This window comes from Saimiri boliviensis, chromosome 14 (assembly GCF_048565385.1).
Source record: "Saimiri boliviensis isolate mSaiBol1 chromosome 14, mSaiBol1.pri, whole genome shotgun sequence".
Taxonomy (NCBI): Eukaryota; Metazoa; Chordata; class Mammalia; order Primates; family Cebidae; genus Saimiri; species Saimiri boliviensis.
Genome location: NC_133462.1, coordinates 70377384 through 70400621, shown reverse-complemented (window position 1 = coordinate 70400621; position 23238 = coordinate 70377384). Strand labels below are relative to the sequence as shown.

At 36.3% G+C, this 23238-nt stretch overlaps 1 long non-coding RNA gene across 1 annotated transcript in view; it reads left to right on the top strand.

Annotated features, from left to right (window-relative positions):
• Positions 1 to 23238, top strand: part of LOC141581077 (uncharacterized) — a 292842-nt gene that overhangs the window by 257402 nt on the left and 12202 nt on the right. The gene's annotated exons all lie outside the window — the stretch shown is intronic.

Below are 23238 nucleotides of genomic sequence, written 5' to 3'. Positions count from 1 at the left end.
GCTCTGTGTCTGAGGTCACTGGACCTCTGCCAAGCTGCCTGCACGCACTTTGGTTACCCTATGGCCATTCCCTTTTCTTTTCAAAGCAGAACTAAAAAAGACAAAGAATTATCAGAAGCCTCACATTTTCCACAGGAGCTGTGCCCTAGGGTGGGAGTGAGGGCAGAGGGCATGTCGGCTAGGCCCAGCCAGATTGGCCTCTTATTTGACCATAGGTCACCAAAAGAGAAGCAACAACTATGCTCTTAGGATTTGGGGTGGAGGGCTTTGGCCGAGGGGCTCATACGGTTGTAGCCTCACTCAGGCAGGTGTCAGGGTCTTTAAACAATCCTGGACTTCACCCTTGGCTCCACTCAGCACTCTGCCAACCCAAACCATTTATTTGGAAAACCCAGCTTCTCACAACGAGCTGTTGACACTGTTGTTTCTTGCCAAAAGGGATTCTTGATTTGTAGTTCAGAGGTACTTAGTTGGTAATCAGACTGTTATTTGATGTTACCAGCCTGAAATGCAATCACCTAATAGGAAATAAAGCAGGCATCTTTGGTCACTATCAACCAAAAGGAAAAAGAAGGAGAAATAGCAGCGTCCAGGCTAAGAGGGCTTTCATTAACATTTATGTAAAGGCCAAAGTACTAGGTTGCTGTCAAAATTCAAAGGAAAAGAGGAGAAAAGCCCTCAGGGGTTTCCTAACTGGGTGTGAAAGAGGGTGTACACAAGACTAGAGGCCCTCATGGGTCTTTGGGTAAATAAAGGATCATAGATAGAAAATATCGCAAAATTAGACAGCAACGCAGGATCTTCCCTTTTGACTCTGTCTTTTTAAAGGCTTAAGTGTGTAAGACTTTATTTCCTTGTATGGTACTAAACAGCAATCTGTGAACTAATCTGGCTTCAAGAAAAAGACTATATGCTTGATGTTCTGATTTAACCTGTCTGTTTCCTTTATAGTTAACAACCATTAACAAGTTTATATTTTATCTGACAGAGTAACAGGCTTACAAATGGAATATTGTTACATCAAGCAAGAGAAATCAGTAGTGTGACACAAACATTTGATGCATTGAGGATGTATCAAAAACATAATTGCTCTGTTGTAACATTCACTTCCCTCAGTTCCACACTGGTGTATCTTAATGGCAATGACAGATGATAAAATTATGTCTGTTCACCATCTAAAACTAAGTTTTTATTTCTTCTTTGCAAAGCTTTTAATAAAGCCAAACACACTAATACATGATGCTTGGTTCAGCTGACGAGTAATATCACATTCTATTTGTGTTAAACCCAGAAATATATTTCAGTGTTAATCAACTAATAAAGATGATACCTAATTTACTATGTAGCAATCTAAGGTATAACCCCAATTATACTCTGTTTTCCTAATATTTGCAGAGCTGGCGCTATCAGGCAGCTTATAAATTTGTCTCCTAGATTCCTGAACTAAGCTTTCCAGGGAGCTTTCTCTGTATCTCCCTCCATTCCCTCCCTGTTCATCCTTCATTACTCTCTCAGGAACCCCTAATTTATTTAGGGACACGATAACGAAGGATAGGAAGCTAAGGACACTGAATGAGCTCAACAATGGAAATTAAAGGTATAAACTATTATCTAAAGTGGAATTTTCTAGAGGCTGCTAAAATCTGTCATTTCAACTCTGAATAGATTTATCTTCAAGACTGTTGCAACTAGCCAAATTCACTTTTATATGGTTATTTACACTGAGACGGGTTAATGTATGATGTAAGTAAGGTCCATTTCTCACCTTCTGTAGACTTAACCTTCACGGCATGTATCTCTAAAGTAAACACACGATTAAGGAGCAGGGTGCGTGCTTGTTTGCATGTGGTTTTGCATAATCTCTTTTTCTTGCCTTTCTGACCCCTACCCATTCTGCACCTGCTCATACCCCTCCCACTGCACCTGAACTTGTTCCTTTTCTTCTCATCCCTGCCTGTCTTCTTCCTCCAGCTAATTTCTTTCAATCTTGTTTTTAAATCCTAAAACACTGAATCTGCAGAATTGGGTGAAATTGCCTTTGAAATCATGTGCTTTTATGAGTTAATACACATAGCTCCTAACTATATTAGATATGTAGAGGTCCTCAAATTAATTTGGAACTATTTGTATCCGATAAATTAGCTAACCTCCAACTTGCTTATTTATGTGGTGTTTCCTGAGACTCTGTGGCTTACATGGAATGTTAGTTGTGTTTTAGTCTTTTCTTTCTCACATAGCATTAGGGAGAAAACTGTTTCAATGTTTCCCTCCTTTTGCCTTGCTGAGAAAGCGTTGACCATATGAAAATAGCTTTTCCTACATAGAGGCAAGAAGATTACTTTTAAACATTTACAATTATGAAGGTTTAGAGATACAATTGCTTTTCAAAGGAGGAAAGAACACAAATATGTATTTGGGACTTGGCGTGATCTAATGATAGATGACCTGCATGTACTATCTCATTGGACTCTTGTAACAATTCTCTGAAGCTGGCATTGTTATTATATTTACCTTTTACAAATGAGTAAGCTGAAGATAGTCGAGTAGCCAGTTGTCAGAAAAAAATAAATACTGGCCTGTCTTTCAAGCTCAGTGTTTACTACCAGTGTAAATATTAATGTTTCAGGTTTCTACATGAAGGTTCCTTTTCTTTCAATTCAGTCAGTAATTTCACTGGTTTTTAAAATTATTTCACTTTATACTGATTTTTTTTGTATACTTCAGACTAAGTTTACAAAAATGTCTTACATATTCATTTATTTATTCAAATCATATTTATTACTTCGTATCTATTTATTATGTCTCTGATACGCCAGAAACTGTGCTAAATGTTAAGGAATTCAAGGAAATAGCCTTATTTCTACCCATAAGTTGCCTGTATTGTGGTAAAGAAGCCAAGTGTGTCACCAGATCACTGCCGTGAGACTGTGAGGGCAGCAGTAGAGCACCTGCATAGGAAGCTAGCTCTGGCGGGAACAGTGTTTCGTGTCCATATTGGGTTACTGGCTCTGAGAAATTTTAACCCAGCTCTTGTGCGTATTCCTAATCCTCAGACTTCCGCTCTTTCCCTCATAACCCATTTTCTGTTTTGCAAACTGTTAGCTTCCTTCCCTTGGGAAAGGACAGTGGTCTAGACATCAAGGGGTCAACATTGCAGCTAGAAATCAATCTCTGTTTCTTTGGCTCTGAATTACTATATGATTTTGGGCTGCCTATTTAACCTTTGCTGGCCATGGTTATTTATTTGCACAATACAGGTAATAGCTACCTTATGAATTGCTGTAGGGCTTCATTAGTTGATGTTTATAACATCTTTGAAAATATAGCATGAAAGCTACTAAGAAAGTGCACATTATTATTAGTAGTAACATCATAATCATTATCAATCTATTTCATACATAGCCAAAGGCTGTCTGCAAGAAGTGAATCATGATGGTTCTTTACAAGCCTGGCTTCATCTTCCAAGCTTGATTGCTAGGTCTGAGGATCTGAACCCAATGACAGGCATAGCAATTGAAGTTAAGTTTTTCTGTACATGTAAAAAGACAAATCATCTTCCGTTCCCACTTCTTGACTCTGTTGCTAGTTGCTCAACCTTTTTCCTGATTCTTATATAATCATATCTGTGTATATAAAACATGTAGTAACTCTCCTAGCCAACTGACAATTACCTGGATCCCCTGGACAGCCCTGACATCTTACTCCTTTATTGTGTAAAGCAGGAAACCGAGACCAAAGAAAGTGAGTCATAGATTTGAGCTCAAAGTGTGACTAAGCTCTTTGTTTAGCAGTTGAGGCTGCTCCTGTATGCACAAGCATATTTGGAAAGAGAAAATTTATATTAAGCCACATAAACATCATTTTGATTGTAGTTATTTAATAGCTGATTACTAAATAATTATTCAGCCTATTTAAATCTGTTGTTTCTAAACGAATGCTGATTATGACAAAAAGGTGGTTATTTTAAATAGAGAAAGTTTCATTTTTAATAATGGATTTCTCTCTGCCTAAAAACAAAAACTCTTTCATCTTTGTTTCTTGAACAACTCTGACATATTTTTCATAACCCACATAAAACTTTTACTCAGGAAACTTCTATAAGTCACTCTAGACTGTGGCAAATTTCCCTCCCTCGAATGTGTGATATCTGTCTACATGATATATTTGGTAATTACTTATTTCTCTTTTACATATCCCATTGTTTTCTTTAGTAACTTTTCAAATATCTATCTTCTTTTTACAGTTAAATTGCACAATGCTTTTGTAGGTAACAAAGAAGGAGTGATCATCTTTATAATCCCTGAGATGCTTAGGTTGGAATGTCGGAAGTGAACATTTGCTGCTGCTTTTTTTTTTTTTTTAACATGTGTTTCTTTTTTTTTTTTTTTTTTAATTTATTTGGGAGACTATTTTATATCCTCACTGAATATGATGGAAAGCTGCTACACCTTTCTTGATGCCTATCATTTCATCAAGAACAAAATCCATACTCCTAAACTTGGCCTGCAAGATCCTGCACATTCTGACCCCAGCCTGGCTCACCTCTTTATCTCAGGCTCCAAAAGCGTTCCAAGTCTATGTCCCCAAAATTCTTTCAGCTTCTCTCACAATCTAAGGTTTTATCTCCTCCAGGAGCTTCACTCAGGCAGATTGCCCTGTTTTGAAGGTTGTTCTTTTTCTTTACTTGGCCAGCTTCTTGCTGCCATCAATATCACTGTTTAGACATCCTTTCTTCAGAGAAGTTCTCTCTGATCACCATATCTAAGAAAAGTATCTACCATCTCTTATCATTTATTGCAATATCTTGATCCTTTCCATATTAGCAATTAGCAGAATTTTAAATTATATTTTTATGCAGCCAATATAAACTTCAGGTCACACATTCAGAAGTGCAAAATTGTAGTCCTATTTCACATAAAAGGATGAAACTTCCTTTTCATATTATTTCAAGACTTTATTCTATCTGTTTATTGATTAGGACATATGTTCTAGATGCTATAACAACAAATAAACAGTAACTAAAATATCTTTGTTAAATGTACTGCATCTTCTATATTAAAAAGTGTATTTCTTTCTCCTTTAACTGTCAGAGGATAAGCAGTCCACAGCTGATAAAGGCAGTTTTAAAGTGTCAAGGAAGTAGGCTCTTTTTACGTGGTCAACCTGTCATTCTCAACATGAAGCTTCCATACCTCAGTGTTAGATGCAAAGATTGACTGGGTAATTTAAGGTCGTGATTAAGAGCGGTGCATGGTTGAGGTAAAAGCTGGGTGGAAAGCAGCTCTTAGATGGCGATTATTTTGGCCAGTGAATGCTCTTATATAAACAAGGTCATTAACTGTTTCTAAAGGAGGTAAGATTGTGAGAAGACACACATCCTCTTTCGATAAACAGTATGGAAAAGGATAAAAAAAATGAAGAGGCTAAGTATATGGCACTGTTTGAAAACCCAATCTTTGTTTTATCCCTCTTGGTTTAGATATACAGGAAACATATTTCATATGCTCGTAAAAAGTAAATGGTTAAAAAAGAAATTAAGTTAGATGTGATTTACTTTAAAGAAAACCTCAGGAAGTAACGTAGAGGAGGGTATACTTTCAAACTCATTTTATAAGTCTAGCATTACACCGATACTAAAGCCAGATACTACTAGAAAAGAAAATTACAGGACAATATCTCTCATGAACACACATGTAGAAATCTTCAGGAAAATACTGGCAGACTGAATTCAGTAGCACATTAAAAGGATCACCCATCATGATTAAGTGATACTTACCCCAGGGATGCAAGGATGGATCAACATACACAAATTAGTAAAGTGATAAACCACATTAACAGAAGGAAAGACAAACACTTGACGATCATCTCAATAGACACAAAAAATGCATTTGACAAAATTCAATATCGTTTCATGATAAAAGCTCTCAAGGAATTAGATATAGAAGGAATGTACCTCAATGCAATAATGGCTGTATGTAACAAACACACAGCTAACCTCATACTCAATGGGGAAAAGTTGAAAGGGTTTTTTCAACATCAGGAACAAGATAAAGATGCCCACTCACCACTTCTATTTAACATACTATTGGAAGTCCTAGCCAGAGCAATTAGGCAAGAGAAAGAAATAAAAGACATACGAATTGAAATGAAAAAAAAACTAAATTGTCTGTGTTTACAGATGACATGATTTTACAATAGAAAATCCTAAAGATGCCATCAGAAAACTACAAAGTTAATAAAGTTTTAGAATACAAAATTGACATATAAAAATTAGTAGTATTCCCATACATAACAATGAACTATCCAAAAAAAAATCAAGAAAACAATCCCATTAACAAAAGTTACAAAAAATAAAATACGTAGTAATAAATTTAACCAAGAGGTGAAGGACCTGTATACTGAAAACTATAAAATCAAATAAATAATAAAAATTAAAGAAAATACAAATAAATAGCAAAAATTCCACATTAATGAATTAGAAGAATTAATATCGTTAAAATGCCCATACTTTCCAAAACAACTACAGAATTAATGCAATTCTTATCAAAATTTCAATATTTATTACAAAAATATTTTAAAAATATTAAAATTCTAGTGGAACCACAAAAATACCTGAATAGTCAAAGTAATATTGAGCAGAAAGAACAAAGCTGGAGGCATTACACAACCTCACTTCAAAATATATTGCAAGGCTATTGTAATCAACACAGCATTGAACTGGCATAAAAATAGACACATAGACGAATGAAAGAAAAAAAGAGAGCCAAGAAGTAAATTTATGAATTTGCAGTCAGTTAATTTTTGACAAAGGTGCCAAGAATACACAATGGGGAAAGGACAGTCTCTTCAATAAATGGTACTGGAGAGCCATATTCAAAAGAATGAAATTGGATCCTTATCTCACACCATATGCAAAAATTAACTCAAAATTGATCAAAAATATAAGATCCAAAACTATAGAACTAGTAAAAGGAAACATAGGAGAAAAGCTTGATGACATTGATCTGGGCAAGTATGTTTTGGATATGACCCCAAATGCACAGGAAACAAAAGTGAAATGAGACAAATGCAACTACCTCAAACTGAAAGGCTTCTGTACAGTAAAAAATCAACAGAGTAAAAAGGCAGTCTATAGAATGGGAGAAAATATCTGCAATTCCTAGATGTGATGAGGGGTTAATATCCCAAATATATAAGGAACTCTTACATCTCAATAGTAAGAAAATAAATCACCTGATTTACAAATAAGGAAAAGATCTAAATAGACATTATTCCAAAGAAGACACACAGATAGCCAAGAGGTTCATGAAAAATGCTCAATATTGCTATTCGTCAGAGAAATGCAAATTAAAACTATAAACTACAATGAGATATCACCTCACACTTGTTAGAATGGCTATCACACAATGAAAGATAATAAATGTTGGTGAGGATGTGGAGAAAAGGGAACCTTTGCACCCTGTTGGAGAAAATGCAAATTAATATAGCTATCATGGAAAACAGTATGGAGGTTCTTAAAAAATTAATAGAACTACCATATGATTTAGCAATCCCACTACTGGGTATATATTCAAATAAAATGAAACCAGGACATCTAAAAGATAAGTACTTTCTCATGTCCATTACAGCATTATTCATAATACCCAAGATATGGAATCAACCTAAGTGTTCATCAGCAGATAAATGGATGAAGAAAATGTGGTATATATACACACAACAGAATACTTTATTTGCCTTAATAAAGAAAGTAAATCCTGTTATTTGTGAAAGGATAAACCTGGAAGGCATTATGTTAAGTGAAATAAACCAGGCACAAAAGACAGAAGACAAATATTACGTGATCTCAGTTATATGTAGAATCTGAAAGAGTCAAACGCATAAAAGCAGAGAGTAGAATGTGGTTACTAGAAGCTAAAGTGAGAGTGGAGAAATGCTGGTGGGGAGACGTGGGGAACTTGAAACATGATGGTCAAAGGAGGCTAAATTTCAGTTAGCTTCAAGAGATCTATTGCACAACATGGTGACTATAGTTAATAAGAATGTATTCTATTCTTGAAAATCAGGGAGGGTGGATTTTAAATATTCTCACTCCAAAAACAATGTTAAATATGTGAAGTAATGCATGTGTTAATGAGGTTGATTTAGCCCTTCAACAATTTATAGATATTTCAAAACATCATATTGTTCCTGATAAATATATACTTTTTAAATTTGTCAATTCAAAAGAAATTGATTAAAGGAATACGAAGAGGTGAGAAAATTGAGAATAGATGTGGAATATGGAAAGAATCATTTGACAGGAGGAATAATTATGAGTAATAAACAATAACATATATTACCTGAAAACAAAGAATAACCTGGAAATAGAGTTAGGTCTGTGGAATCAACCAATTCATCTGTGAAAGGAAACACAAAAACTGTGGCTGAAAGTCAGGTTTTGTTTTGTTTTGTTTTTGAGACAGAGTCTCACTCTCTTGCCCAGGCTGGAGTGCAGTGGCCTGATCTCAGCTCACTGCAACTTCCACCTCCCAGGTTCATTCAAGTGATTCTCCTGCCTCAGCCTCCTGAGTAGCTGGGATTACAGGTGCCTGCCACCAAGCCCAGTTAATTTTTGTATTTTGGGTACAGACAGCGTTTCACTATGTTGGCCAAGCTGGCCTTGAACTCCTGATTTCAGGTTATCAGCCCACCTTGGCCTCCCAAAGTGCTGGGATTACAGGCCTGAGCCACCACACCCAGCCAAAAGTCAGGTTTTATGTGTCTGGTGAGGAGACTAGCATCAAAGTCAGAAATCTAATATTAATTGAAAAAAAAAAAGTTTGAGTTTGGGAATTGTAAGAAATCAGCTCATGGGGACTGGTGGCTGGACAAGGAGCATGCACTCTGGTCAGCTGTCTAACATCCAATGCTTTAGAGTTGCTACGTTTCAGATGCCTCTTGAGACCCCAAGCCACAGCTGTGCAAGGTCCAGAATGAACTTGAGGAGTTTTATAAAACCTTTGGGGAAATCAAAGAGGAAATCATCTGCCTCAGTGATTTCCAAAGGAGATGAAAGGTCTACTTTAGAAAGTTAATCAGTAGGCAATATGTGAGCAAGGAAGAAACTACAGCAGGTTAAAAAGATTTACAGTGCTGATATTCCAATGGAAGAGTGTAAAGCAATCTTAATCCCTTCAGACATACTGACAAGAGGAGCCTCTCTTGTATAAAAAGGTTTCTTTGATTTGTATGACTGAAATATTGGGTATTTGTTGGTGAACACAGAGGGTGGTGGCTAAGAATTAGTAATGGAGCCAGATTAGAAGGAACCACAACATTTTTACTGAATTTCAGTGTAGCAGTTTGTGTGAATGGAATATCCACTAGATATCTATTGCAATATCTTGATTTCTTTTTTAAGTTTCTTCCATTATTCCCATGTTTCATCTTTTTTATTTTATTTTTTTTAGAAATAAAACTTTTTCAGAGGAAGAGTGCCATTTTTCTTGTCAATAAAAAGAAAACTCTTCTGTAACTCCTCAATACATTGTCATTAAAAGTGAAATCTAGAATAAGATGTTTATCTACTCTTTTTTAATTTATAAAGATCAAATTGCTAATTAAAAGTTCCTAGTCATTCAAACCATAAATGTAAGAATTATTAGTTTATTAATAAAATTTATAGAATAAACCTTCTAGTAGTTGTCAGATCTCAGAGTTTTTCATTATCTTCTACCACAAAAGGCTAAATACAGAATTTCCCTTCTTCTATAGAAAAAAAAGTGATAAATGTTTCAGACCTCACAGGAAGAATAGTTTTTGCTCTGGTTTTTAGGTATATTCCCACATTTAATGATGAAAACAAAGTGATTTAAAAACATTTTTCATGTGTGTCCAAAATGGAAGATACAACATCCTCTTTATAAGATCCAGCAGTTATTCATGTCTGAAATGGCCAGTTAATTCACAGAGATGTATACAGCTTTCATGTGTACATACACACAAACACATACTCAGTGAGCATTCCAAAAGTTCAATATTGTTTTTATATGTGCAGTTTTATAAATGCAATGTATTCTCATAGTAAAAGCTACTTTTCCCATGGATTCTCCATCCAAATTGGATCAATTCATCCATTTGATTCTTCCCAAAGGAGACAAAATGACCAAATAATACAGGTGCATATAATCATGTGTATTCTCTAGCATTGTGTGGAATTCAGGAGAAAACTCTGAAGCATTTATTACATCAGCATTTTCCCAATACTGCAAATGCAATTCACAAAGTGGGAAATACCTAGGAGGGACTGGATATGTTTAAAGAAAATCCAGAGAGAGAGATTTCTTATTGGTGATTATCAGTTATCTTTCTCTGCTGAAAACTCAGATTATTTTTAATGCCCACTAAATTTATACACTTTGACTATGAATTTAGTTGCTGCTTTCAAAACAATTACTTTTGTAGGAGACACAAAAACATCAACTTTCTGACCCCCTTTTCCACCCTACCCCACACCACTGTCATCACCATTAGTAAATGAAGCTATAAAGTACAGATGTTTTAAAAGTGTCCCATCTTTTGACAAAGTAAACTAAAATATTACATGATTATGTATCACAAAAGGGATTTTGTTTGCAGTTACACAGCTCAAAGATAAGATGGTTTGTTCTGTTTTTGCTCCAAGTCTCTTGTTTATATTGACCTCCGATGTACAACTAAGAGAGTGAAAAGAACAAGCATCTTCCCAGGACGATTTTTTCTGAGAATTTTTAATCAAAGATCCAAAGGATATAAGCAGAAGCCAGATTCAAAAGAAATAATAAGGGAGAGATTGCAGAATATTCTGCAAACACAGTTGGAAACTGTGATTATCTGAAGGCTGTAACAAACTGGGTATGAGGATGAAAAGTAGCCCGCATTGTGCAAGGGAGAAAATAAATGCTTTACAAACAGGTGGCATTCATTCAGTTATTCGGGAAGCTGTATGTCTGACTGGAGATGGTTTAGGTATTAGGGCACTTTTCCGTGAAATGATTCTAGCAGCTTTCAAGATGAGAGACGTGATATATTATTTTTGTGTAGAGGCAATGTCTGATTTATTAGGAAGAGTATAGGTTGGGAAATTGACCACCCATATTTTCTTCTTTATCTTCTTTTCCATATGTATTGTGTGTGTATACTTTGTTGCTCTACTGAATCACTGCAATTTTATGAATATTTACATCTATAATTACATATGATATTTATAAAAAATTTTTCCTCTATAAAACTTAAAGTATCTTACAGACCTTAAATGATACATTTGCATCAATATCTAATTAGGAAATTAGATTTTTTAATCAATAAGTAATAACTTGTTGAATTAACTTATTTTTTTATCAATAAATAATAACTTACTGAATTATTTCTAGGAAAACATTTTATTTTTACTGAGTCTTACCTGCTTATTGGTATAGAACGTTTTAATTTTCATTCTATAAGGCAGAAAGTTCACAGTCACAGATGTATTAAATGAGTTCATGTAAGGCCAAGAGAGATCTGAAGTTTGGTCAGTTCGATTTTTGGCTACTCTTCAATGTAGTTGAAACCACAGTTATCACTGATACATTTGGTTGCAAAACTCATTCTGCTGAAGAATGTTTGTCTCTCCCATGCCACACAAGTAGAGCTGGCTGGACTTTCCCAGACATAGGGGTGCTAAGGAGGTAATGTGGGCAGGGTCAAGGTCTAAGATAACATATTTCTACCAGGCAATCTGTCACAAGAACAAAGCCTTATGAACTATTCCTCTGAATTGCTCTTCTTGAATTATAATTGGTACACTATTTCATTAGATATGTACCTGAAAGGTATATACTGCTGATCTATGTCTGTCTTTTATCATTTATGATTCTACACTCACCTACATAAAAAATTGTTTCTACACTCACCTACATTCTACACGCAACTACATAAAAAATTGTTTCTTATTTATGTAAAAATGGATAATATCCCTAATACTACAGAAAGAATTCTTTTGAATTCTGGTGCCTAGAAATGAGAAAATACCTAAGCTTTAAATTTCTCATACATCTGGAACATTCCAGTAGAAGAGAAGTGGTCTCATTTTAAACTCGTTTTCAACTCAGCTGACATCATTGGGTACCATTTGATATGCATATTCAGCATATATTGGGATGTTATTGGGCTAAATGAAGCAAAGAGGAAAGTCTGAGGTAAAATATCTTGCCTTCCCTTAGCAATATATGAGCAAGTGTATTCATGTAAGATTTGTTAACATAGGATAATGCTTTAGTGTATTTGTAACTCACTTAAGGATCCTAACATTCAAGATGTCACAAAGTTGTGTAATAATTTCCATGGCACGTAGACACATTTGCAGTATGTTGTCATATGTTTTCAGTAGATTTTTATAAATGGCTGTGTGGGGATTGCTGTGGTTTAAAATGATAAATTAGAATTAAACAGAAAGTAATTCTATGTCCCTTCCATCCCAATAAACTTGACTATATCTTGCTATGCATGTTGGTCTGCAAGTTTTATCCTAATGAGAATTTATCTGTGTCTTAGTGAGACTCACTGTCTTAGATTCTAAACTTCAAGACTGTCTGAAACATGTTGAAGTGTCTCTATTACATCCCTAATACTTGCTTACATGACTGTCAAATGGAAATCTCCCAATAAATATTCATGGGAAGACAAGAAGTAGGGAGAAAGTAGGAAGAAGGAGGGAAGAAAGGTAAGGGGGAAAGAAGGAAGGAAGGGAGGGAAGGTACTCTGTGTCATATGCACCAAACTGGGCACTGTCTGTAGCTCAAATAGTCATAGATCTCTTCCTGTGTTGTGGAAGGAAAGAAGGGAGGGAGGGAGGGAATGAGGAAAGGGAGGGAGGAAGGGAGGGAGGAAGGGAGGGAGGAAGGGAGGGAGGGAGGGAGGAAAGGAGGGAAGGAGAGAGGGAAGAAAGGAAGGGAGGGAGGGAGGAAGGGAGGAAAGGAGGGAGGGAAGGAGAGAAGGAAGGAAGGGACTTTGTGTTGTAGGGAGGAAGGGAGGGATTCTATGTTGTATGTACCAAACTAGGCACTGTTTGTAGCTCAAATAGTCATAGCTCTCTTCCTGTGTTGTTGGCTTCTTGATTTTGTTATTAAGGTGACTGGAATGAACAACCTCTTACTAGGAAGTCAGTCATAATTTTAAAGGTTGGATTCCACCAAATATCTATCTGCCTGGTTTAGTGTTGCATGCTTCATAAAATTGGGTGTTCAGAGTAATTGAATATTTTTGTTTTACCACAGACCATTTTATTTTAATACTTTTTCTTAAAAATGAATATATATATTTTTGACTACTAAACACTGTGTAACGCTGAGTGCCTTACAAGTTTTGAGTTGTTTTATGTTTACATCCTGGATTCAGTGAGAACACTGCTTGCATCATGTTGCCGTGACACACATGTGCATAAGGCAGTCTTGCTGACTGGAAGGATATATGGGAAGGAATCTAATTGTGAAAAAAATTATAGTAGGAGGAGGAGAGGGAATGTAAGGCATGCTGCTCTTCTTTTCTGCTCTCTTGCTGCCACCACTGTAGGGTCCCCTTTTCTTATTCCCACCCCAGGAAGCTACTTAGAGTTCTGGCAGCACACAGGGTTAGATGAAATCTGTGTCACTGTGAGTTGTCATGCATGCACAGACACAGTAAACACCTGCTGGACTCTTACTCACTGTGGAAATTTGAATTAGTGCAAGCCATGTTCATGGTATGCCATGGAAGAACAGACGGCTGACTGCTGAGTGGCTTCTTCAGGTGGCATTATTAGTAGTGTATTCTTTGTCAAGTAACTTGGTCTTCAAAATTTCAATTTCAGAAGCATGATCTCAAGAGTTTTTCAGTTTAGTGGACTTAGGGGCATTGACACATGCTAGTGAAACTTACAAGAAGATAGTATATAAAACATTATCAATTATTAAACACAATGAACAATGTGACTACCACATGCCCAAAGGACCATACTGTGTAATATTACACTATGACATAATAGCACATTTTGTCTTTGCAGCCAAACCACATAGAAAACCAGATTGAAATCAGAACCGTGCTTGATTAACATGAAATCAAAAATGGGGAAGTAGTGATATGATTTCAGGGGTTAATACCTCCCAACTAATTGTACCAGGCATACATATTTCTATAACATCAATGGAAGAAACAGATAGATAATACACATATTTATAGATAATACGTATGTGATGAACAGATAGATATAACACATATGTATTTTATATGCATATGTATTATATACATTACCTGTATAAACACATGTATGCATAGGTAGATATAAAAAGAGATAGATATAGGTAGATGTAGATAGATATAGACATCGATATAAACACAGATATCTCCATAGGATCAGGAGAAATCTATGGGCCAAGTAACCTTCCTCCACTGAGTGGAGATTTGAAAAATACTGGCAATCAGTAACATATTTAAACCTGGTCAAAGGGATTGGATTTTGCCAGTCCCTGGTCATTACAGAAATACAAATCAAAACTACATTGAAATACCACCTCATGCCAGTTAGAATGGCGATCATTAAAAAATCTGGAGACAACGGATGCTGGAGAGGATGTGGAGAAATAGGAAAACTTTTACATTGTTGGTGGGAGTGTAAATTAGTTCAACCATTGTGGAAGACAGTGTGGCAATTCCTCAAGGACTTAGAAATAGAAATTCCATTTGACCCAGCAATCCCATTACTGGATATATATTCAAAGGATTATAAATCATTCTACTATAAGGACACATGCACACAAATGTTCATTGCAGCAGAGTTTACAATAGCAAAGACCTGGAACCAACCCAAATGCCCATCGATGATAGACTGGACAGGGAAAATGTGGCACATATACACCATGGAATATTATGCAGCCATCAAAAACAATGAGTTCATGTCCTTTGTAGGAACATGGATGAACCTGGAAACCATCATTCTCAGCAAACTGACACAAGAGCAGAAAATCAAACACCGCATGTTCTCACTCATAGATGGGTATTGAACAATGAGAACACATGGACACAGGGAGGGGAGCACTACACACTGAGGTCTGTTGGGGGGAAATAGGGGAGGGACAGCAGAGGGGGGGAGGTGGGGAGGGATAGCATGGGGAGAAATGCCAGATATAGGTGAAGGGGAGGAAGGCAGCAAATCACACTGCCATGTGTGTACCTATGCAACAATCTTGCATATTCTTCACATGTACCCCAAAACCTAAAATGCAATAAAAAAATTTAGACTTTGTCAATGGATGTATTCTAAATGATCTTTTATCTTTTAAAATGTTACTCGGATATTAAACGTGTTCCAGATAAATCTGACAAACTCTAAATAGTACATGATATCTTATTGATAGTGTGGAAGCAAAATTAAATTTGTTCTTTAATTAAACTTGCTTAAAGAGCTAGAGTCAGGCATTCACTCAAATATGGACAATCTTTCAAGAATCATAGCTGTCAGAATAATAAATGACTGTGAGATTCATCCTTACTGTGTAAGAAACAATAGTTCATTCATTCTGATTCAACTCTGTGAACATACCATGATTTATTTATCCATTCTGTTGATGGACATTTGGATATTTTCAATGTAGGGCCACTATGAATAGTGGTACTATGAGCATTCTTAAGTTGCCTTTTAGTGGACTTATATACATATTTAGGTTTGTTAAATGCCTAGGAAGGGGTGAGATGTCTGCATCTTAGGATGAATTTATGTTCATCTTTAGTAGGTAATAAATAATTTTCCAAAATGTTTGTAGCAATATTATATTACTCTCCAAAGAGTATGTGATGATAAAAGAATCTAGGCATAAATGAATACATTATATTGTATGATTTCATTTTATATAAAGTTTGAATCCAGGAAATTGATGATGACAGAATTCAGAGGAATGGTTACTTTCAAGGACGTAGTGACTGAGAGGGGGCCTGGGAGGAATTTCTAGAAGCTGTTAACTACCTGTTTCTTGGCAGTTACAAGAGGAAGTTCACAATTTTGATCTTTTGTCAAGCTGTACACTTATGATTTGTGAAAAATTCTGTATTCATGCTATATATCAATAAAAACTTATCTTAAAATGCTTTTTATTAAAAGAACTGCTTTGCCGGGGAAAGAAGACCTACCCTCATTGGAGTTATTTTAAGCATAGGATAGACAAGCAGTTGGTAGGAAACTTAAACATTTTGCAGAAAATTGGATGAAATAACTTTTGGTCCCCTTTTACCCTTAGATTCTGTAATTTTCTGATACTAGGCTCAAGTTTCATATTATTTTCAATTAATCATTCTACAAACCAAGCCACAATTCTGACCAATTTTATCTAAAGGCAGTGTTCCAGGTGCTGAACTTTTTGGTTTCTTTTTGTTGTTGTTGTTGTTGCTCTAATTGCTACACAGTTTTGTTAGATTTTATGGAATTTCGCTTGAGTGTTTTTGGTACATCTGCTGTGGGTCTCTGTCAGAGTGTTCTCAGTAGCAGAACAACTACAGCACTGTTGACACTTCATGTGCACGCTCCTTCCCCTCATTTTCCAAGTGGTGCAAACTGTTCAATATGTTGGGCTGCTGTTGACATGTTGCTTGCTATTTCAGTCCTTTTGGGTTTTGTGCATGTGAAGGGCATACTAATAGAAATGAAAAACAAATGAAGCAACATAGGAATGTAGATGGAGTACAAATGCAGGTCAGAAAAAAAAAAAATCTTTCCTAGGAAGTGAAGCTAGAAGTAATTGGATGGAGGAAGCCAAGCAGAGAATTCAAAGCGCTATGCAATAGAGAGACTCTAAAGTGAGAACAGATTGTCACGGAGGATAGTCAGTTCTCAAGAGGTCTTGGAAAACTACAAATATGGAGCACCACTAATTTTAAAATCTTCATTGGAAGATATAAAGAAAACCTAAAATGTAAATAGTCTCTAGCAAAAACAAAGCAACACAGAGAGTCCTGGAGAATTCCTGAAGGTTTAACCAGATGAGAGCAATGTATAAATTTATGCCCAAGTTGAGGCTGGTTATATCACTTTAAAAGATGGCATGCATTTCACCAGCTGCCAGTGAATACCTGGAACGCAGCTTCTGTTTATGAACACGGTTGATTATTTCTGTCTTTGTCTTCTATGAGGCCTTTCTATATCCATACAGTTGTCCATCCTTTTTTCTTACATGATTTCTGTCATTTGCAACAAAAAAAGTGCTAGTACTCAAATTGGCAATTGTTGTAAAACAAAACAAGATGAAACAAAACACCTCAGAAAAAATATAGAACTGACTCGTGAGTACTGGAAGCAGAGTATTTGCTCATTGCAAAATGAAAAGTTGCATGATTTTGATAACAATTATTTAGTTTCTCTCTTGGCATTAAAAATTGTGCTATTTGGGCCTGAAAATTTAACAATTTGGAGGTATGTTGGTAGATTATCAGAAATTGCTGAATATTTCTAGTGGCCTTCATTGACATATTTCAAAGGGCAAGAAGTTTCTGTACAAGATTTATTTGTTTAAAAGTAAAGTCAGATATAACAGGATAAGTACCCAACTTTGTTGAAGGAAAGTCTAAAACTAATAATCAAATAATCATTGGCGCTTTGAGCTGCAAAATTAGTACAGTGTTTTCTAATAGACCCTGCTTCTGATACTGAAGATAACAAATTGTCATTTGAAATGGAGATACACAAAGAGGTAAATCAGAGAACTACAATTTAAAATTGTACTTTTCTCTTATCCCACAAAGCACTTCTTGCTAATAGCTAGCATATATATTTGTGGTTAGAAATTAATTTTGGCATAAGATTATTCTAGCTCTGTGTTGTCCAGTATGGTCATCATTAATCACATGTGGCTATGTAAATTCAAATTAATTAAGATTAAAATTCAGTTCCAGCCACATTTCAAGAGTTCAGTAGCTAAATGTGCTATACGTGTTTAGTCCCTATCATACTGAATAGCACAGAATCAGATCATTTCTGTCACTGCAGAAAATTTTATTGGACAGCTATGATTTAGTACAATATCATATATGAGGAAATACTTCTAGCTGTTTCAATCTAGCATATTGCTTTTTATCTATGTGTCAAGGCTGATGACTTCAAGCAGATATTAGGAGAAGGAACAATTTTTGGGGTTTGTAGTTTAGTCCTCATTTGACCACTGGATTTTCAATATTCTAATTAGTAACGAGCATCTACAACGATATTGAGCAGCAGCTATTTAGCGTTTTTATGGAAGTTGCGTGAAAAATTTTTAGCACTAGAAAAGTTGACCGTGTTTCTCAGGCTCTCAAGCAATTCACAGTTACCAAAATCAGCATCAAAGGAATTGAGCAACTAAGTTAGAACAACCAAGAGATTTCTACAATGCCACTTTCATGGCTAGTCCTAAAAAAGACAGGAGAAAGTTTCCCAGGAGCAGGATTTCAGGAGTCCCTATTCATCAGTTATGAGGCTTAGTCAATTGTAAAGAAGTTAATCACCCATCCAATGCCCAAATTAATCTTGCTATTAACATCTAGAAGTGCCCAAAGTCTGGTGTATTCACATTTCTAATTTTCAAAATGAGTAACTTAACTGATGCTATTTTTTTTTTCTCAATGATTATATACCGGGGTGCATTAGGGGAAGAGAGAGTGCCAAGTGTATTCGTTAGTATTTTAGTCCATTTTCTGCTGCTTTAACAGAATATCATAGAATTATTGGGTAATTTATAAACAATACCTGCTCATTTGGTTCACATTTCTGGAGATGGAAAGTCAAGAGCATGGCACTGCCATATGGCAAAATCATCCTATGGCAGAAGGGTGGAAGGCAGAAATAAGCTCAAGAAACAGAGCGAGGAGCTCTAATCAACTCATCATTTTCATCAGAAACACACTCTTATAATAACTAACCCACTCTGCTATAACAGCATTAATTCATTCGTGAGATTAAAACCCTCACGGTCTAAATAACCTCTTAAAGTACACACCTCTTAATACTGTTACAATGGCAAGTAAATTTCAACACAGGTTTTGGTGGGGACATTCAAACCATAGCATTCCACCCCGGGACCTCTAAAATGTATGTCCTTCTCACCAAATACATTCATTCCATTAAAATAGCTCCAAAAGTCTTAACTCATTCTAGCATCAACTCAAAGTCCAAAGTCCTGAGTATTATCTTAAACAGATATTGGTGAGACTCAAAGCACAATCCTTCCCAAAGCAAATTCCTCCAGTCGTGAGTCTGTAAAATCAAAACAAGATTATTTATTTTTAAAATACAATGGTGATATAGGCATAAAATAGACATTCCCATTTCTAAAGAGAGAAATAAGCAAGAAGAAAGCAGTAACTGGCCCCACGTATGTCCAAAATTCAACAGGACAGACCTCATTAAATTTTAAGATCCACCAATAATTGTTTATTCCATGTGTCACCTCTTGTACATATTGGGGGTTTACACCCTCAAAGTGTTGGGTAGTGCCACACCTATGGCTCTGCTGGGCTTGGTCCACGCTTTAACTCTTAGGTTGAAGTCGTATGCAAGTGATTCTACAGTTCTGGGATCTCAGGGTCTGTCCCACTCCCATAGCTTCACTAAGCATTAATGCAGTAGGGTTTATCTGCAGTGATTCCATCCATGTGGCAGATCTCTTCCTGAGTTTCCAGGAAGTCCACAGCATCCTTTGAAATCTGGGTGAAGGTAGTCATGCCCCCACAGCTCTTGCATTCTGCATACCTGCAAAACTTGCATCATGAGGATGTTACCAAGGCTTACTGTTTGTGCCTTCCAGGTAATTGGGTCAAGCCACATCTGGGCCCACTTCAGCTGTGGCTGGGGTGTCCAGAAAGTACAGAACCAGAATGTAGGGAGCAGAGATCCAAGGTGCCTCTGGGCAGCAAGCCCACAGAGGGCACTGCAGTCCTGTTCCCTGAAACCATTCTGCTCTCCTAGAGCTCTAGGACTGTGATGCAAGGGGCATCTTTGAAGATCTTTGAAATGCCTTTGGAGTCTTTTTCCCATTGTCTTGATGAATAGTACCTAGTTTCCTTCTATCAAAACTCTTTAGCAATCAGTTGTTTGGCCACACCATTAGTATTCTCTTTTTCACTCTACATGGCCAGCCTGTGAATTTTCCAAATCTTTCAGCTCTGCTTAATCTTTAATTATGTTTTATTTTTAAGGCATCTCTTTGCTCTTGCATCTCACTGTATGTGGTTAAAAGTAGCCATGCAGCCACATGAATGCTTTGCTGCTTAAGCAGTTCCTCCACCAGATATCCTAGTTCATCATTCTTAAGTTCCGCATTTCATAAAACCCTCAGACATGGACACAGTTTATACAAGGTCTTTGCCACTATATAAAAAGAACTACATTTACTCCAGGTTCCAATACCTTTTTCCTCATTCTCATCTGAGACCTCATAAGAATGGGCTTTACTGTCCATATTTCTACCAAAATTCTGCTCATGACTGCTTACCTACTCTCCAGGAAGATTCAGACTTTTACCACAGCTCTCCTCTTTATTGGGCTATTACCAGAATTGTCCCTAATTATTTGCACATGGCAATTCAGGCTTTTCCTAATCTTCTCTTCCAAATACTTTAGACTCTACCTATTACCCAATTCCAAAGTCACTTTCACATTTTCAGATATTTGTTATAGCAGTGGCCCTACTTCTGGCTACCAATTTTCTGTAATATTTTTCCTGTTGATATAACAGAATATTACAGATTGAGGAATTTATATATAAACAGCAGAAGTTTCTTTAGCACACAGTCCTGGAGACTGGGAAGTCCAAGAGCAGGGCACTGGCATATGGTGAGGGTCATGCTATGGGAGAAGGATGGACCATGGAAGTGAACACACAAGATGAACAGAGGGAAATCTGGCTGAACTCAGCCATCTCAACATGAGCTTTTGTGGGGATATTCAAATTATAGCAGTTAATCCATATATTTTAAGTTCCTCAAAAGTCATATCTGGATCTGACTGAGCCAGCTAGCAAAGGAATCCTGGGTCACTGAACTTCGAATAATCATACTGCTTCTGGAATATAAACAAGATGCAATATTGAGTTGTTACCTTTTAAGTCAGTAGTTTGGGGGCATGAGATGGAACACGTGAGTCACATTAAGCAAGAGCTCATTAGGAATTCTGTATGAAAAAGAGGAAATGCGTGTGTTAGGAGCAACCATAGGATGGAATATATAGTGGATAACTTTTTGGATATGGTTAATTCTAGATTTTTTAAAACATCTCTTTTCAGCCTGATATATTTTGGGATTTATACAACATGATCCAAAACACCTAGGCCAGGTAGACTGAACCAGAGGCAAGTACTTATTCCAAAGGTTTTGCCAGACTCTAGTCTATGGCCAGAGCTGTCAGTCTATGGATAAACACCTGATCTGGGCATAATGAAGTGAAGTATGAAAGTCAAGAATGTGATCAGTTCTCCAGAGAAAAGAACATTGAATTAGGAGCAAGTCACAAATCTCTGAATTCTACTCAAAATTGATAAGTATGTCTGGGACAAGTCACTTTATCTCTCTGGACCTAATTCTCTTCATATGTAAAAATTCAGGGTTTATACTGAAATATGAATTTCCATGGTATTTTCCATGGAATGGTAATGATCATGCAAGAGAAAAAAAGAAAAACTTTGTTAAATATGTGTTTACTCAAGTTTCTTTGTAACAAGACTTCTCAAAACATTTAATATAATAATATGCATCATGAATCTTCTAGAAAGACTTACATATGCAATATTTCTTTCTTTGATCTCAGACCATTGTTCCCATTAAGCCACTCATAGTTCCACGTTTCCATGGAACACGTTTTGAGAAATGTTGGATAAGATATTTTCTGAGATCCTCTGCTCCTCCAAAATACCATGGATTTCGTGATACCAATATTCACTGACTTATGCCACAGCCAATGAGGAAGAAAGCATTTAATATTGGACCTACACCATTCGAAAATGGCCCCTCATTTCAGTTGGAAATCTTGTGAGGCACCTGGATCTATTGCTTGTACAGTGCCAAACAGGCGGCTTGACTGAATTTTTGTTCAAATCAGGCAAGCCTGTTGGCATTGAGTAGACATGGAGAATGTGCATTCCTGGGCTGCTTTTCCATTAGCCACGCAGCAGCTGCAATGCATGCTGAACTGTTCTCCGTCTTAAGTGGGCATGTGTCCAGCAGCATTGAAGAATATAGAAAGGAAAGAAAGGAGAGATGTATTCCCTATAAGAATTTGAAGGACAGCAAACTATTGCCTTATCCTTAAGTAAAGGAATCCTAGAGTGTGTAACCAGAATTTCAACATTTTAAGAAATTTGAAAGACCATTTCATCTAGTTACTAAACGGGTATGCCACATCTTATTGCCACTGTGTTAGAAATTTGTGTTGATAAGAAACAAATTAACTACAAATTAAACTAATGCACCCATAGATATCTAATCGGCAAAAGAGTCTTTTATTTTGGGTTAAAATGTGACTCCCTACAGATTTCATTTGTTGGTTTAGTTCTTCCTTCTGGGGTCATTTGGAATGCGCCTAATCCCCTAATCACGTGATAGCCCTGAAAATCAGAAGCTGAGTCACCCTGTAGTTGTACAGATCAGCTAAAATTATGCCAAACTGCTTTGAAAATGTTCAATGGCATAACAGACAAATATGGAATATGATGTTTAGCACACATTATGACCTTTTTTTTTAAACCATCTTCAGATCTCAAAGTTTGGGTACACAATTTTTGCCTAGGTCACTGGAAAACTAAGTATTAAAAGAATATATAGTGAAAGTATGCAATAAATGGAACATACTGCTTTGTTAACATATGAGTACATGTTATTGACATTGAGCACTTAGATAGAAATCCTCAAATATATATACAGCAGCTGAAGTAAAACCACACACTGACAGGGAGTTATTGTCTGAAGGTGAACCATATAATGAATTCTGTAATGGTCAGTTGGTGAGGCACTCAGAGGAGGGGGCCTAGCCAGGGATTTGATCTAGGGCACTGTTTGATTGTTTGATCTGTGGCCAACTTGGTCACAGATATCAATTACAGCAAATTCTATGAGATATGCATATCATTAACTTAGTAACATAATATTTTGGTCTCTATGGTTTTTTTTTTTTTTTTAAGTGTATAAATGTAGCTAACACGTGCTTCTGCCAGTGAGAAAGATTTCTTTAGGTGAATCACCATAAAACTTGGGGGG